This window comes from Pleurodeles waltl, chromosome 3_1 (assembly GCF_031143425.1).
Source record: "Pleurodeles waltl isolate 20211129_DDA chromosome 3_1, aPleWal1.hap1.20221129, whole genome shotgun sequence".
NCBI lineage: Eukaryota > Metazoa > Chordata > Amphibia > Caudata > Salamandridae > Pleurodeles > Pleurodeles waltl.
In genome coordinates this window covers 1,962,553,893-1,962,567,547 of record NC_090440.1, presented here as the reverse complement: position 1 = coordinate 1,962,567,547, position 13,655 = coordinate 1,962,553,893, and the positions used below count along the sequence as shown (strand labels likewise).

At 41.2% G+C, this 13,655-nt stretch overlaps 1 protein-coding gene and 1 long non-coding RNA gene across 2 annotated transcripts in view; one reads left to right on the top strand and one right to left on the bottom strand.

Annotated features, from left to right (window-relative positions):
- The window catches only part of LOC138285856 (transient receptor potential cation channel subfamily V member 1-like), a 342,258-nt gene that overhangs the window by 257,234 nt on the left and 71,369 nt on the right, over positions 1–13,655 (bottom strand). The window lies entirely within an intron of this gene.
- LOC138283490 (uncharacterized) lies at positions 5,060–11,278 on the top strand. The gene is made up of 4 exons (XR_011201271.1): positions 5,060–5,172; positions 8,782–8,929; positions 9,496–9,610; positions 11,018–11,278. It is a non-coding gene; the product is annotated as an uncharacterized lncRNA (long non-coding RNA).

Sequence of the window (13,655 nt, the reverse complement as noted above, 5' to 3'; positions counted from 1 at the left end):
CCATGGAGGGTGCCTATTTTGCATTCTGCAGAGTGTGCCTTGACATATAATCAGTAGGGTTGTGTTCCTTCACTGGTTTGTGAATAATGTTGAAGTCATGCCAGCAAGTGTAACCCCACCACTCAATGTGTGGTAGAAGTTTTGCATTTGGGTTGCTGTATAGTGTTACTAGTGCTTTGGTCTGTCAAAATTGTAAGCGGCTTCCCATATATGAACATGTGCTAATGCTCAAATGCCCTCTGCACAGCTGTGTTCTCTTTCTCTGGTTATGAGTATGCGCTTTCCACTTCCATTAGACTTCTGCTTGCATATGTAACAATTCGCCTCAGGGAGTCACGTCCAGGCTTCTGTTGGGCTAGAATGGCCCATTGCCCCACTGGACTGGCATTCACTGTGAGTCCAGTGTACAGGGAGGTGTTGAAAAAGCAATCCACAGCTACAGCTCCATTTCTGATATTCGCAAATGCCTTTTCACATTTTGGGGTCCAGGTGAATGGTTGCCCTTATTTGGTGATTTCTCAAAGTGGAGTGCTTACTGTGGCAAAGTCTTCAATATAGTAAGAGCAGTAGGTCGCTGACCCCCAGAAATTACTTCACTTCTGCAATGTCCGCTGGGGCCCTGGTTTTGTTGAGTGTTTCAACTTTGCTCGAAACCGGCTGCATTCCCTTCTGGGAAAAGATGTGCCCAAAGAAGATGAGTTCCTCCTTCTCCAGCTCACATTTGTGCTCATTGAGTATGAGTCCAGCTTTTTCCAACTGACTCCATACATCCCTTAGTGCTTTGTTTTGCTCTTTTTTCATGCAACTAAATACCAGAATGTCATTGCTGTAGTGAAGGCAGTTTTTTATGGGCCTTAGTACCCTTCTCACCATTTCCTGAAACCTTAGGCGCTTGAAGTGGAACAGCCCCATGTGTGTGGAGAATGCTGTAATGTATTGTGACTGAAGGTCGAGTTCTCACTGGTGGTAGCTTATGAAGAAGTCCAGCTTGGAGACCTCTCAACCTCCATTTAGATAACTGATCATGTCACTCAGGTGAGGAACTGGGTGTCTCTCTCTTTCTATGGCTGTGCTCAGTAGATGCATGTCAACACAGATGCATATTTTTTGTACATTATTCATTGGCACAGCAATGATGGGAGACACCGACGGAGTCAGCCCATCGACTGGTTCAATGATGTCTTCTTCTAGTAAGCTCTTAATTTCTTCCTCCACCTGCGGTTGAAGATATACTGGAACTTGCCAATGATTCTGGGCTACAGGATTTCCTGCTTTGTTGATGTGAAGGGTGACCTGTGTGTCCTTTAGCTTCCCCAGCCCTTTGAAGAGCAATTGATAGTCCTTCAAGGTGCTGCGATGCCCTGACACATGGTATGCCATGGCCAAAAGTCCCATGAGTTGTGACGTGACATTGCTTAGCAAGCATGGTGCTAGGATGTCTCCTCTTAGGACATGTATTTCTTCTTGCACTGACGTTTTATTGTATGTGAGCATATCTGAGAACTTGCCTAGGTTTATTACCGGGCGTCTTGCACCCCATGTGAAAACATCACCATTGGATGGTGATAGCTGTGGTTTGGGTTCCATTTTGTCGTACTGCGATGCGCACATGATGTTGCACGTGGCTCAGCTGGCTAGCATAAATTGTGCTGTGTGACTTCCCACCCTGAGATCTACTAGGGCTGTTTTTGTGATCTCTTTTTTGTCTAGTAGCTGTATGTGCTCTGATTGCCTTTCTGATGCCATGACCTCTATCATGAGGTAAACATTCATAAGTCTCTCATGCTGAGGTAGAGTCAGAGTCTGCGTAGGGGCTGCAATTATATGCGTCAACCTAACTTGCGTAATGACTCGAATTGGTCTTCGGCCTATTGGACCAACCCCTTTCTGGCCATATGTGTCCACTCCTGCAGACAACAAACTGATTGACTCTTGCACATCTGGTGACGACAGAAGGGATCCTGCAAACACTTCCTATGGGGTAAGTACAACAAATAAAGGGCCCCTGCAGCTGCAGAGATTCAGGCCTGTATACTTTTGTGCCAACACAGTGTAGCCAGAAACAGTGAAGTGAAGTCAAGATACTGCATGTGAGCTCAACCACCAAATTTTCAAACAAAGGCTGAAACTCACCCCAGAAGCCATAGCGACTGCTCAAGAAGGCTGTGAAAGAGTGCAAGGTCTCATGAGACTTTGGGGCCATTTTGAAGTCTGCAAGGCCCTAGACAAACTAATGGGAGCAGCCATCTTGAGTCAGGCAATTCGAAGGCTCCATAGGAAACAACGAAGGCAGCCGTCTTGAGGTCAGGAGGGAACCAATTCCATAAAAGTCAATTGGCAGACACCATTTTAAGGTCAGACAACACTCACTAACAGGGTGTATTGGAAAGAAAAATCAAATGGAACTGCTTAAGAGTGTGATAGAAGTGGTGGTGACCAGCCTGCAGACGAAGACCATCGACATGGCTGAAGAAAGCATCCCACCCTCATCGCCAGACGTTGTGTCCCCACACAGAAAGAGGCACTCGGAGACAGGCAAGTCCATATGTGTTTCTTCTTTTTTCTATTCCTTTTGTTGGGACGGCAGAGAGTGGATGCAGACAGCATCCCCGGAAGCAATGTCCTGGTCTCCAGTGCAGTGAATAGTGTATGCGAGGTCCTAGTGCCACATTCCATCTTTGTATCACGCACAATTTGGTCGAGGGTGGAAAAGAGGTCAGTAGCTCAGTTTTTCTAGCGTACCGTCGCATAACTTAACCTTTGCCTCACATTCATTTAAAGAAAGGTATCCTGTTACCTGCGAGGTATGGGAGAGTACTATGAATGTGCTGTAGAATGTACACACATGACAGAGGTCCAACTCCAAGCAGGGCCAAATACACCTTTAATCCTTCACAAGATGATGAAATAAGTGTCGCTGACATGAGTAATAAAGATATTAATAATACATATTGTTTAAGGGTTAAAAGGCAATGCACTTTGTGATGCCTGCAAAATAAATAACAGTATTATTTCCATGTATTTAATCATAATATGTTGTTGGCTCGACTAAACTACAACAAAAATGAACTCGAGAAACTAAGAACAGCTTCTGTCTGGCTTCAAAAAACTGCTTTGGATGCCATAGCAAATTAAACAAATTCATTTTTCAAGCTGCTCTGCACTCTCTCAGGTCCAACAGGATTACTTTAGAAGCCATCCCAGAGTCATTAGATGATCATCTAACTACTTTAGAAGTCATTTTCCTGTCATCCTACATCATCAAGCTCTTGAAGTCATCAGCTAGGTTTGGAAACTTGCCCTGACAACATGAGGATGACTTGAAAATGAGTTGTTGATGACTTCACAAGATGTGACTGTTCCTGATGATTTCAGGATGACTTGAAAATTAGTTTTCGATTACTTCACAAGATGAGTTTGTTCGTGATGTTCTGATGATGATTTGAAAATGAGTACTGATTACTTCCCAAACTCTATTTGCAATCAACAAGAGGACAGGGTTTATGACAATCTGGGGAAGATTTGTAGGTTACGTGTAGAGCACGTCTACAATTTTTGTTTACTTTTTGTGAAGAAAGTTTCAACCCATTATGCTATTGGTGATTTCAGAATTCCCTGACAATTACTGCACAATGTACACCATTTTAAACAATACATGTATCTTTAATTATATGCACATAAGCATCCAGAGTATGACACTACTGTGTTTTAGGTAAATCACAGTTAATCATTGTTTAAAAAAAATACCTTTAAACATTTGTAATAATTAAAATTTATAAAACAAAGATCCAAGCATTAAAATTACATTTACCTAATATTAATGATGCAAATGAAGCATTGAAGGCAGGACCACTGGGATCAAGTTGAAATGTAGTATGCAATAGTGAAGCAGGGCAGACTAAATTAAGCAGCAGGGTAAGGCAAGGTATGCCTCATATATTACAATCAAATACAGTAAAAATATAAAGAATATGCTGCTATCTAACAAATGCATATGCAGAAGTATTTAACCACACTGCACCCTAATATCATATACTTCCCAAAAACAAACCCAAATTACCTATTGTGCATTCCACCCACCATACCTTAAAGGGGTTTCCAAAAATGTGGCTTCTCTGCATCCTTCAGATCCTCACCCCAGCTTTCAGTGATAAGATTATCAAGACTAAAAAGTGGGTGATGCCACAGACAAATGCAATATTAAATGTTGGCACTGACCCTGGACGTCAACATGTAAGGCTACATACACCACATATAGTGATGCTTGAAATTAAGATCTAGAAATACAGGGACTCCCCATCAAATTATCCGTTACCTCCCAGAACTGTCAATTAAATGTATGTCTCACAGAACTGTAGGGCAAACTAGACATAAGAAATTCAGGAAGGCCTAGCGCTAATCTGCATTTCACTTATAGAAGGTGCGAAAAAATTGCATCGCTTTGTGACAGGAATTGTTTGCATTAATCCTATACAAGGAAACAAACTAGTCAGGTCCCCTTTTCAAACCTAGTGCAGCATTAAAATTGTCTGTTGCAGAAAACTTGTGGACAAAAACAGGGTGAAGTTTTGTTTTCAATAAATAACTTTTCTCCTTTCCACAATGTTGTTAGATTCAGAGGAATGCAGGTGCTCTGTGTTTCTGCCTTTAACTCTCCATTGTCCCCAGGCTTTTCACACCTCTTTAATGCCTGCTGTGCTGCATGAATAAGGAAGGCAGATATGCAGGCGACGCCTTAAAACAATTAAGTTCTTTTCATGCTGTGCTGAGCATGGAATCTCTTTACCAATTTGAGTTTAGAACATGTGTTCACATTTAGGAAAAGTTTAGAGACAAACCTGAAAAAACAAAACTTTGCCAGCAAAATGTTTGTTAGCTGGCTTAGCTACAGCAGCTGAACCATGACAGAAGATTACATTAAGTTAGAGAATCGCAAATGCTTGGACACCTGGCTTACGCACATCCTGTGGCGCCGGAAATTAAAAATTACGTCACTACCTGCACCAGCCGGGCCTCATGGGAACAATGCAACTTGAAGAGATCTTTCATCGAGGCCTCCTAAGGCAGGTGCTACGGCGATTCCTTGCTCTCTTTTATTTCCTCCACCTTCAGGAGCTTCACAGTGTATGGAAAGATTTACTCAGCAAACGGACATCGGGTTTCCGGCAGCAGGTAACGGGGGCATGCTTTCCTTCCTTATGGAGTTTGTTATCACCGTTTAAAAGGCATCTGGCAAATAGAATCATAATATTTCTATTGGAAAGCTAACTCGGGTTTGAAATGTACCTTTTGGAGTTAATCCATTTTATGTGATTTCCGTGGCATAGGAGCTTAGATCTGCAGAGGATTAGTTGGCAAATCTCTTATTTTAAAGTTCCGAAAAATATAAAATATTTATAAGTAATTGTATTTTTTCCCCCAGTATGTTTCTTTCCTTATGTTGCACAGCTTGCTACCACAATGTTTATCTGAACAACAGCAATTATGAGGGTTGTCACCTTTTTCATACTGGCCATGCGGTACAAAACTGGCCAGGTGGCAACCCTAGCAATAATCGTAAAATCTACCAAGAGACATTCCTCTACCAAAATTGTAGCTAGCTATTATTTTCAGAAATTTATCCTTACACTTTCTTTAAGTTCTTTACTGCACCAGCCACCACAAGCATTGTCACATAAATGACTATCAGTATTGTGTGAATAAAAGTCTGTGGTATGCATACAGGGATCAAAAACCTTAACTGCATTTTGCATGAGGTTATTTGCAGCAGGCACATTAAACCATTGAGTTCTGACCACACCCTTTCTAATAGTATATGAAATTAAACATGTACCATGGGCAATAACTCAGTGCGTTACTCAGTCTTTCATCTTTCCAATATTATTTTACACTACTACTCTACCACTCTCTGTGCCACTCCACTTTACTCTTGACCATTCCACTCTACACCTCTACTCTACTCCACCCCTCTCTACTTTACTTTACGCCACCCCACTCAATGCCGCTCTACAGCACTCTGTGGCACTCTACTCTACCCACTCAACTCTACTCAATGCCACTCTGCACCACTCCACACAATGTACCTCTATGCCACCCTGGCCATACAATGCTATTCTACACCTCTCTGTGCCATTCTGTGCCATGCCACTCAACTCTAGTCCTCTACTCCACACCACTCTACGTCACTTCACACATTGCCATTCTACACCATTCTGTGGCTGTCTACTCTGTGCCACTCTACTCCACTTTATGCCACTCTACTTTATGCCACTCTACTCTGCACCAGTCCACTCTTCTCTACTGTATGCCACTCTACTCCACCCCACTCTACACCACTCCACACAATGCTATTCTATAGCACTCTATGCCATTCCACTCTACGCCACTGTGTCCAACCTCATTCTACAGCAATCTATGCCAGTCCACTCTACACCACTCCACCCCATTCTATACTACTCGACTATATGTCACTATGCCACTCCACATCGCACCGAGCCACTCTATGCCACTCCACTCCATGGCATTCTGTGGCACTCTCCGCTCTATGCCACTCCTCTCTACTCTATGCCACTCTACACCACAACACTGTACTCTGTGCCACTCCACACAATTCAATGGTGCCCTACACCACTCCACACATTGTCACTCTATGGCACTCTACTCTACACCACTCTACTTCACTCCCCTTGCTGACACGCTACTCCATGCCACTCCACGCCTCTCTATCCCACCCCACTCAGTGCCACTCTACTCTCCACCACTTTACAATACTCTACCCTATGCCACTTTACTCTACCCCTTTCCACTTTGCTCTGCATAACGCCTCTAAGTTTTATCCATGCTGCACAGCATCCTTGCTGCTGTACAACATGGCTAAAGGACATTGGCAAAGACAATAACTCTCACATAAACATTGGCAAAGTCAACAGGTTGTGTCTGCTTTATTGTGCCTGCATACCGATTTAGTATTCTGAAGGGTCATGTTGTAAGCATCCCTTCCAAATATCGAACTGGTTTGTGATGTATCAATGTTGTGCAACTGTAATCTGTTTGCAAAACATAAAAAAGTTCCAGCTTTTGAATTAGGGAGGTAACTCGTTCACAAGAGGAAGGGGTCCAAAGTACACCTAGCTCTTTGTTAATGTAAAAAAACAACTTTGGTAGAGAGTAGGCAGTAGTCCAGGAGACCACTGAGAAGTTTTTATTTCCCTAAATGTCATCCCTGTCCTTTACAAAAAGGAGTTGCTGCATTACGGAAAATAAAATACTTTAATGAATAATGAAAGGTCATCACAAACATCATGGTGTGCCAACCCTCGTATAGTTAAGACACCTGTGATGGCCACCAATCTAACTCCAGTTTGCATCCTGCTTTATTAACTTTTATGTAGGTAGGATTATGACCCACTTGGAATCAGCATTTTACAAACTGACATATTTGTTAGCATTTTACCTACCAACCTAGGTTGGCTTGTGAAATTTTTTAGTGGTCACAAAAGTACTTGTCGTAAATTGCGACCACTATTTCATACGTCTGGCACTTAATCTCCAACTCTGTCTTTGCTCCTGGTACTTCAGGTGGGGTGAAGGGGAGAGATTATTTTGCTTCTGCAAAGCTCTCCATCGTCACCAACTTTGCCTTTGATCTCTTGCCCTGATTTCATAATGAACAGATATGGTCGAATTCAGTCAGATGAAAACAGGCAGGCCTATCTAGGCTGCCCATTGAACTGCTGACTGCTGCCTCATAGACTCTACTCTCTGTTTCAATGTGCCTCATGCTTTAAAGATGCTTTAAAGATGTGTACAGTTAAAGAAGGCATCACTAAATCACAGGATGAATAGGGGAGCAATGCCTCGGTAGAGGCACCGTAGACATACTGGGGAGGAGTTTAAACTGGTTTACGCTCCTTGCCCCTTTCCCTGTAAAGTTGATGTAGTGTTGCATTCAGCAACACACAAACCTCTGTTCTCACATCTCAAAGTGAAAACATGGGACCAATCTCTTCCATCCAGGAACATTGCCCTGCAGCCATTTTGCATGGGTCACCTGCTGCCTGATTACTCTAACTGAACTCCCTTTCTACAAACCCTCCTCTTTTCATAAGTCCTTTTGTGAGACCCTGTGCAGAGGCTGTGATTCTCCCACATCTTTTTTCCATTGTTAAGGAACAAGAGCTCTATTTTATCTCCCACTGGAAGCACCCACTCCTTCCCTTTTCTCTTCATACAAGTCGTCCATGGAGCTTGTGTACACCTTGCAGTGCTTCTTTAACTTTGAGAGCGCTGTCTGAATCTTGATTTTGCTTGCAAGTGCTTTCCAGTTGAAGATTCTCTGAAGTCTCCTCTTGTATTGGTTTGGCCACCTCAATATCGCTGTCAGTAGCAAATACTGTCTGTATGGCTCCTAACAGCAGAGCTGGTTTCTCTCAAGCCTCTACCTGCACAAAGCCCTCTGCAGCTTCTTCTCAGTAGTGATTCAGGGGGTCAGAGTTCAAGATTCCCAAATCCATGTGAGAGTATAGCATCCTTTGTATTTTTTTTTTTTTTTTTTGCATTTAACTACTTGTAATACGATGAACAGGGCTACACATGTAGAATGGAAAGCAGAATCTTAGACTGGATGCACTACTCTGACCTGGAGCTGGTAAGGAGGGTCAGTACAGACAGAGGCCTGGTGGGGATTTTGGCAGCATGAGTGGGATAGCACATGGGGGTTGGCTGTACAGGAATACTGCGATCTAAGACACAGCACACACTAGTAATCCATATACTATGCAGCACCAGAGGAGCATCAAGGCAGGAAAGAAGAAGATTGGAGTCTGCGGCCACATCAGCAGTAAACTGGATTGGTCCTGAGAGCACAAGAACCATGTAGTAATACAAGAAAAAGTAAGACCTTTACAAGTTGAAAATGGCTACTTAAAAGGTAAGTGAAACTGATAATTTAAAACCAGGTCACATAACCCTCTGTGCCTAATTCTCTAACACTTTCTTTTCCACCTCTCACTTGCATAGCTTAAAAGTTTGTCTGCGTTTACCAAATGTAATGGCTTTAAAAACCTTACTGCATGGTAGCAGCTATGAGACACATGACAATTATTTGGCCGTTCAACATTTGTAGGGAGCACTGTTTTTACATATTCAAGGACACTAAGAAATGCAGCATTCTCTAAAATATGCAGTGGTTTGTTTATAGTACATAAGGTGACTTGCTTTATTTTCCACTCTCTTACCATATTTGTTCCCTTAGACTCAGATAGTATTCTTGTAGTACTAATAGTTTGTGTTTGAGACACAAAGATTTCCTGCAAAAGGAATCTGGTTAATGGATAGATTATGGCTAGTATGAATTTTTGGTGCTAACCATCTGATTTTATTCATTATTACACACACTCTGTATAGATTTCAAAACACCATCCCCAACCTCTACTTTTTATTTTTTTACAGTATGTATATATAATGACATATATGATAATACTATGTTATATGCAGGCTGATCTGCAGCACCGGATGAAGAAATCTAATGGACCCTTCTGAGTACCAAATCCCCTACCCCTGAAAAGAGCATTGCACAAGGATCAACTATTAACAACTATTCTAGTCAAGGGTATTTATTGTTTGCGTAAAAATGGTAATGATATCTTTGTTGTGAGTCTTAAAACCTTTTGACATATGTTGTCCTCCTAGCAAATCACAATGGAAAAGCATTCCATCATTGCTGTTTTGTATTTTTTCTCTCTCCATTCTTCCAACCACTCGTTTCCAAAGGGGCAAGTCTTTCCTGATCTCATGAAAAAGACTCAAAACCATAGAATCTTAGTGCAAACTATACTGATGGCACACTGTTCCCAGCTTTATTTCAGACTTTGCTTAGCAGAACGTGCAATAGAGCGGTATGTAGGCTTCTATTTGCTGTACGATACTGGTCACCAGAGAAGTTTCTTAACTTTTTTCTAGACAGGGGTGATGCAAGCAGAGTTTGATATCAAATCTCCATCAGTGCCCATCTTGAAGAAGCCATATCTTGAGGCAATTACTATTTATCTTCTGTTGCATAGGTGAAATCTATTGACCACAATTACTGGTAGTGGGAAAACATTCTTTTGGGTTTCAAATTTCTACATTTCTACTTTAGCCTGTGTCTCTTCTTTCCTGCTATGATCTCTACATTTCAAAATCCAGAGAGACAGTGTCTAAAAATGTTGCCATGTAAAACTATAACAAAAAAGAACAGATGATGGATGGAATGCTGAACAAATCAAACATTCACCAGCAGTCACAGATATGGGTTTAATCCATTGTTTTTTTGTTTGTTTGTTTTTTGCTCACCACACTACCCAGGATGGACCCAGTCATATGCAAATCAGTCTTGACCCTGCTCTCCATGGGAACAGTCCAGGCCAAACTGTCAGGCCAGGTCCTCCATGGACCAGAAACAAGCATCCTGGGGCCAGTTTCGGGGTATCACCCCTCATAAGCCAGGTTAGCTCGAATCAAGTGGCACTGCGAGCACGGGACCCACATCTGGGCATTCCCTTCCCACTTAGGGTGACAAAAGCAAAAAGAACAGATGCTAGACGGAATACTGAACAAATCAAACATTCACCCTAGTCACAGATCTGGGTCTAATCCATAATTTTTGTAAAACATATGGCATACCCTGGGGCAGAGCTAAGCTCCTCCTCACTTGAAAAACAAAACAAAAATGAAAGACCATTTTCCCAGATGAGCCTTTTCTAGCAACTTCCACATTCTGCCCGATCACTCGTCAAGATCAGAGAGATATTTTCTTTTGTTACCTACAATCCTATAAATGACTTAATTGTGCATGTGCTCCTTTTTACACCTATGACAGAAGCAATCCCTAAGCGATGTGCATGTACTGTTAACTTTGGAACTATCATGTCCATATCATCTTATCATGTTTGCTGTAAAGACATTTTCTGCTTTTTTAAGGCAGGCCAGCCTAGTAGAAGCAAGGTATTAATCTATTATTTTTATTTTCTTTTTTTAGATTTTAGAGTTTACGAAACCTGTGTACAAAGTCCAACAGCTTGCGATCTCCAATATCTATGAAGAAAAAGCTTGCAATAAAAATGCTGTCAGAAGAGAACTAAAGAAAATTCTTAATCTGAAAACTTAAGAGTAATGTTGCTTGTTTCCACTGACTATTTTTCATTTTGCACATCTTTAATATTGTCTTGCATAGTATCCTGTATTCCTATGGGATGAAGCATGTGTTTTAGCTTAATGAAATTAAATGGTATTATTTGATTTTGGGTCCATTTTGCTTCAATAGGCAAGTCACTATGTTAAAAACATTGTATAATAAAGTGTACCTCAAAGGCAAGACCCTATTAGTATGGGTGAACATCACAAGATGCAGTGCTGCTTTTAAATACAAACTATAAGACCTTTTTGCTGGCATCTACTTTAAGCACAGTTTCATATCACTGTCCAGCTTTCACTGTGAAGATGAGGGAAATTATTTGTAGGGCTCTCAGTTTTATAATATATATATTTTTACCAGTTCTGTCTGTATTTGTCCACATTTACTTTTTTGGCCATACATTTGGTATTTATCCAGATGTATTTAGATTTTTGAGAATTTATGGAGTTGTAAAATGGTAGATTTCCGCATTTATCTAACTGATAAACATGCACTCAAACTTTGATGCCTGTCGCATTTGAGCAAATTAAGAAGCCACATATAACAAAACGCTATACCCACAGATAAGTATTAGCATTATACACAAATATATGTCAACATATACCTGTATGTAAGGAACTTTCATCCTGTTTTTCAACTCCTCATGCTATCTATCTGTTCGGAGGTTTGCCTGGAATTCATAATGGACAGCATGGAGAGTCACGGTTAAATGAAATCTTTTCTGTATTTTTTTGCTTTTAAAAATAACTACAGATCATAAACAGACTGGTTTCTGTCTGTATTTATCTGTACAAATCAGTAAAAATGGAAAACTGGGAGCCTTAATTATATGCCAAAGAAAGCGCATTGGTTGGTCCGATAACTGGTTATTTCTGAAATGGCTGTATTGTACAAAGGAGGAACGTTTTTTACACCCAGACGCAATCACCTTTTTTAAAAGGAGGGGGTGCTTCTCCAAGTTCTTACTTACAAATTCGTTTTTCTAAGTTCTTCCTGATGGACCCTAGATGGGCAAAGTGTAATCAGAGAATATATGCCAGTCACAGAACCCTTATGGTTATCCAACCCTAAATAATATTTAATCATTTGAGGAAAATCTGCAATCATCTAAACCATCATTGGGAATCATAACATAGTTGTCATTAAAGCATTCAGAAGTATTCCATAATATTTTGCAGGATGAAAGAAAATAATAATGGAGTTATCCAATGAGTATTTTAAAGTTCTCATAAAATCATCATAGAGTGGTTCACACTCGTTTTTAAGTTATTGTAATATAAACCTCAAGTAATATACAGTCATCCTGAAGTTATCCAGAAATCATCCTGGTGTAATTAAGACCCATCCGGAAGTTGTCCAGGAATCATCCTGATGTATTTAAAACTCATCCTGAAGCTGTCCATAAATCATCCTGATGTAATTAAGATTCATCCTGAAGTTGTCCTGGAATCATCCAGAAGTAATTCACACTCATCCTGAAGCTGTCCTGGAATCATCCAGGAGAAATTCACACACATCCTGAAGTTGTCACTTAGTATTCCTGGTGTAGTAGGAGATTATCACACACTCTAAAATGAAGTCATCAGAAACCCATCCTGGGATAGTTTTAGTGATGACTTTAGAGTCATCTCATTTAAATATTTCGCCCTATACACATACTTCAGGATGGCTTGGGACTACTTCCCCTGATAATTACAGGAATAGCTCAGCTGAAGTCATCAGATGACTTCAGAATGACTCTAGGAAGATCTTCCTTTTTGACTTGGGCTTTGGTTTGTAGCTTTGAATATTGTAAATTCTGCTTTAAGCCCAAGCAGAACAAACCTGCTGTCGAGTCTACAGGCCTCACTGCACAATCTGCTGAGAAGACCACTTCTAATTACAGGAGACAATTCTCTTCACTTCCAGAATGATAATGTTTCACTTTCCGCTGTTACAAATTACCAGTGCCTGTCAGAGTGGGAGTAGGGGACTCCATCTCTGTGCCCCATCCCCCCAAATGATGTTGGTTACACTGTTGTGCTGGCCAACTTGAGAATTCATAGAAAGGTCGGTGGGATTGGGGCAGTGTAAGTCATTCCTCAAACAGAACCTCCCTCAAAAGAAATTCAGTAGCGCAATGTTCAGTCCTTCAGGCAGGGCTGGGATCTTATGTTTCACACCTCTTCCATTAGCAGTAACTGGCAGTACTAGGTAGCAGGTTCAATGGGTAATTTAGGGGAAGACCCTGCCACATTGGCAGAAGAGAGTATATCCCAGTTGAAATCATGTTACTGTAAATTTTGGGAGGGGGGACATTATAAATGCTATCTGTGGGATTGGGGACAGACAATGTCCCCTTTAATAAATACCATAATAGGCTATGCAGGGTGACAACCTCCTCCGCTCAAGGTGTAACTCTGGACTGTGTGAAAGCTGAAGACACCCTATATCACATTAGTCTGGTGCACACAGTGCGCTGAATTGCCGTTTAGTCAATCAG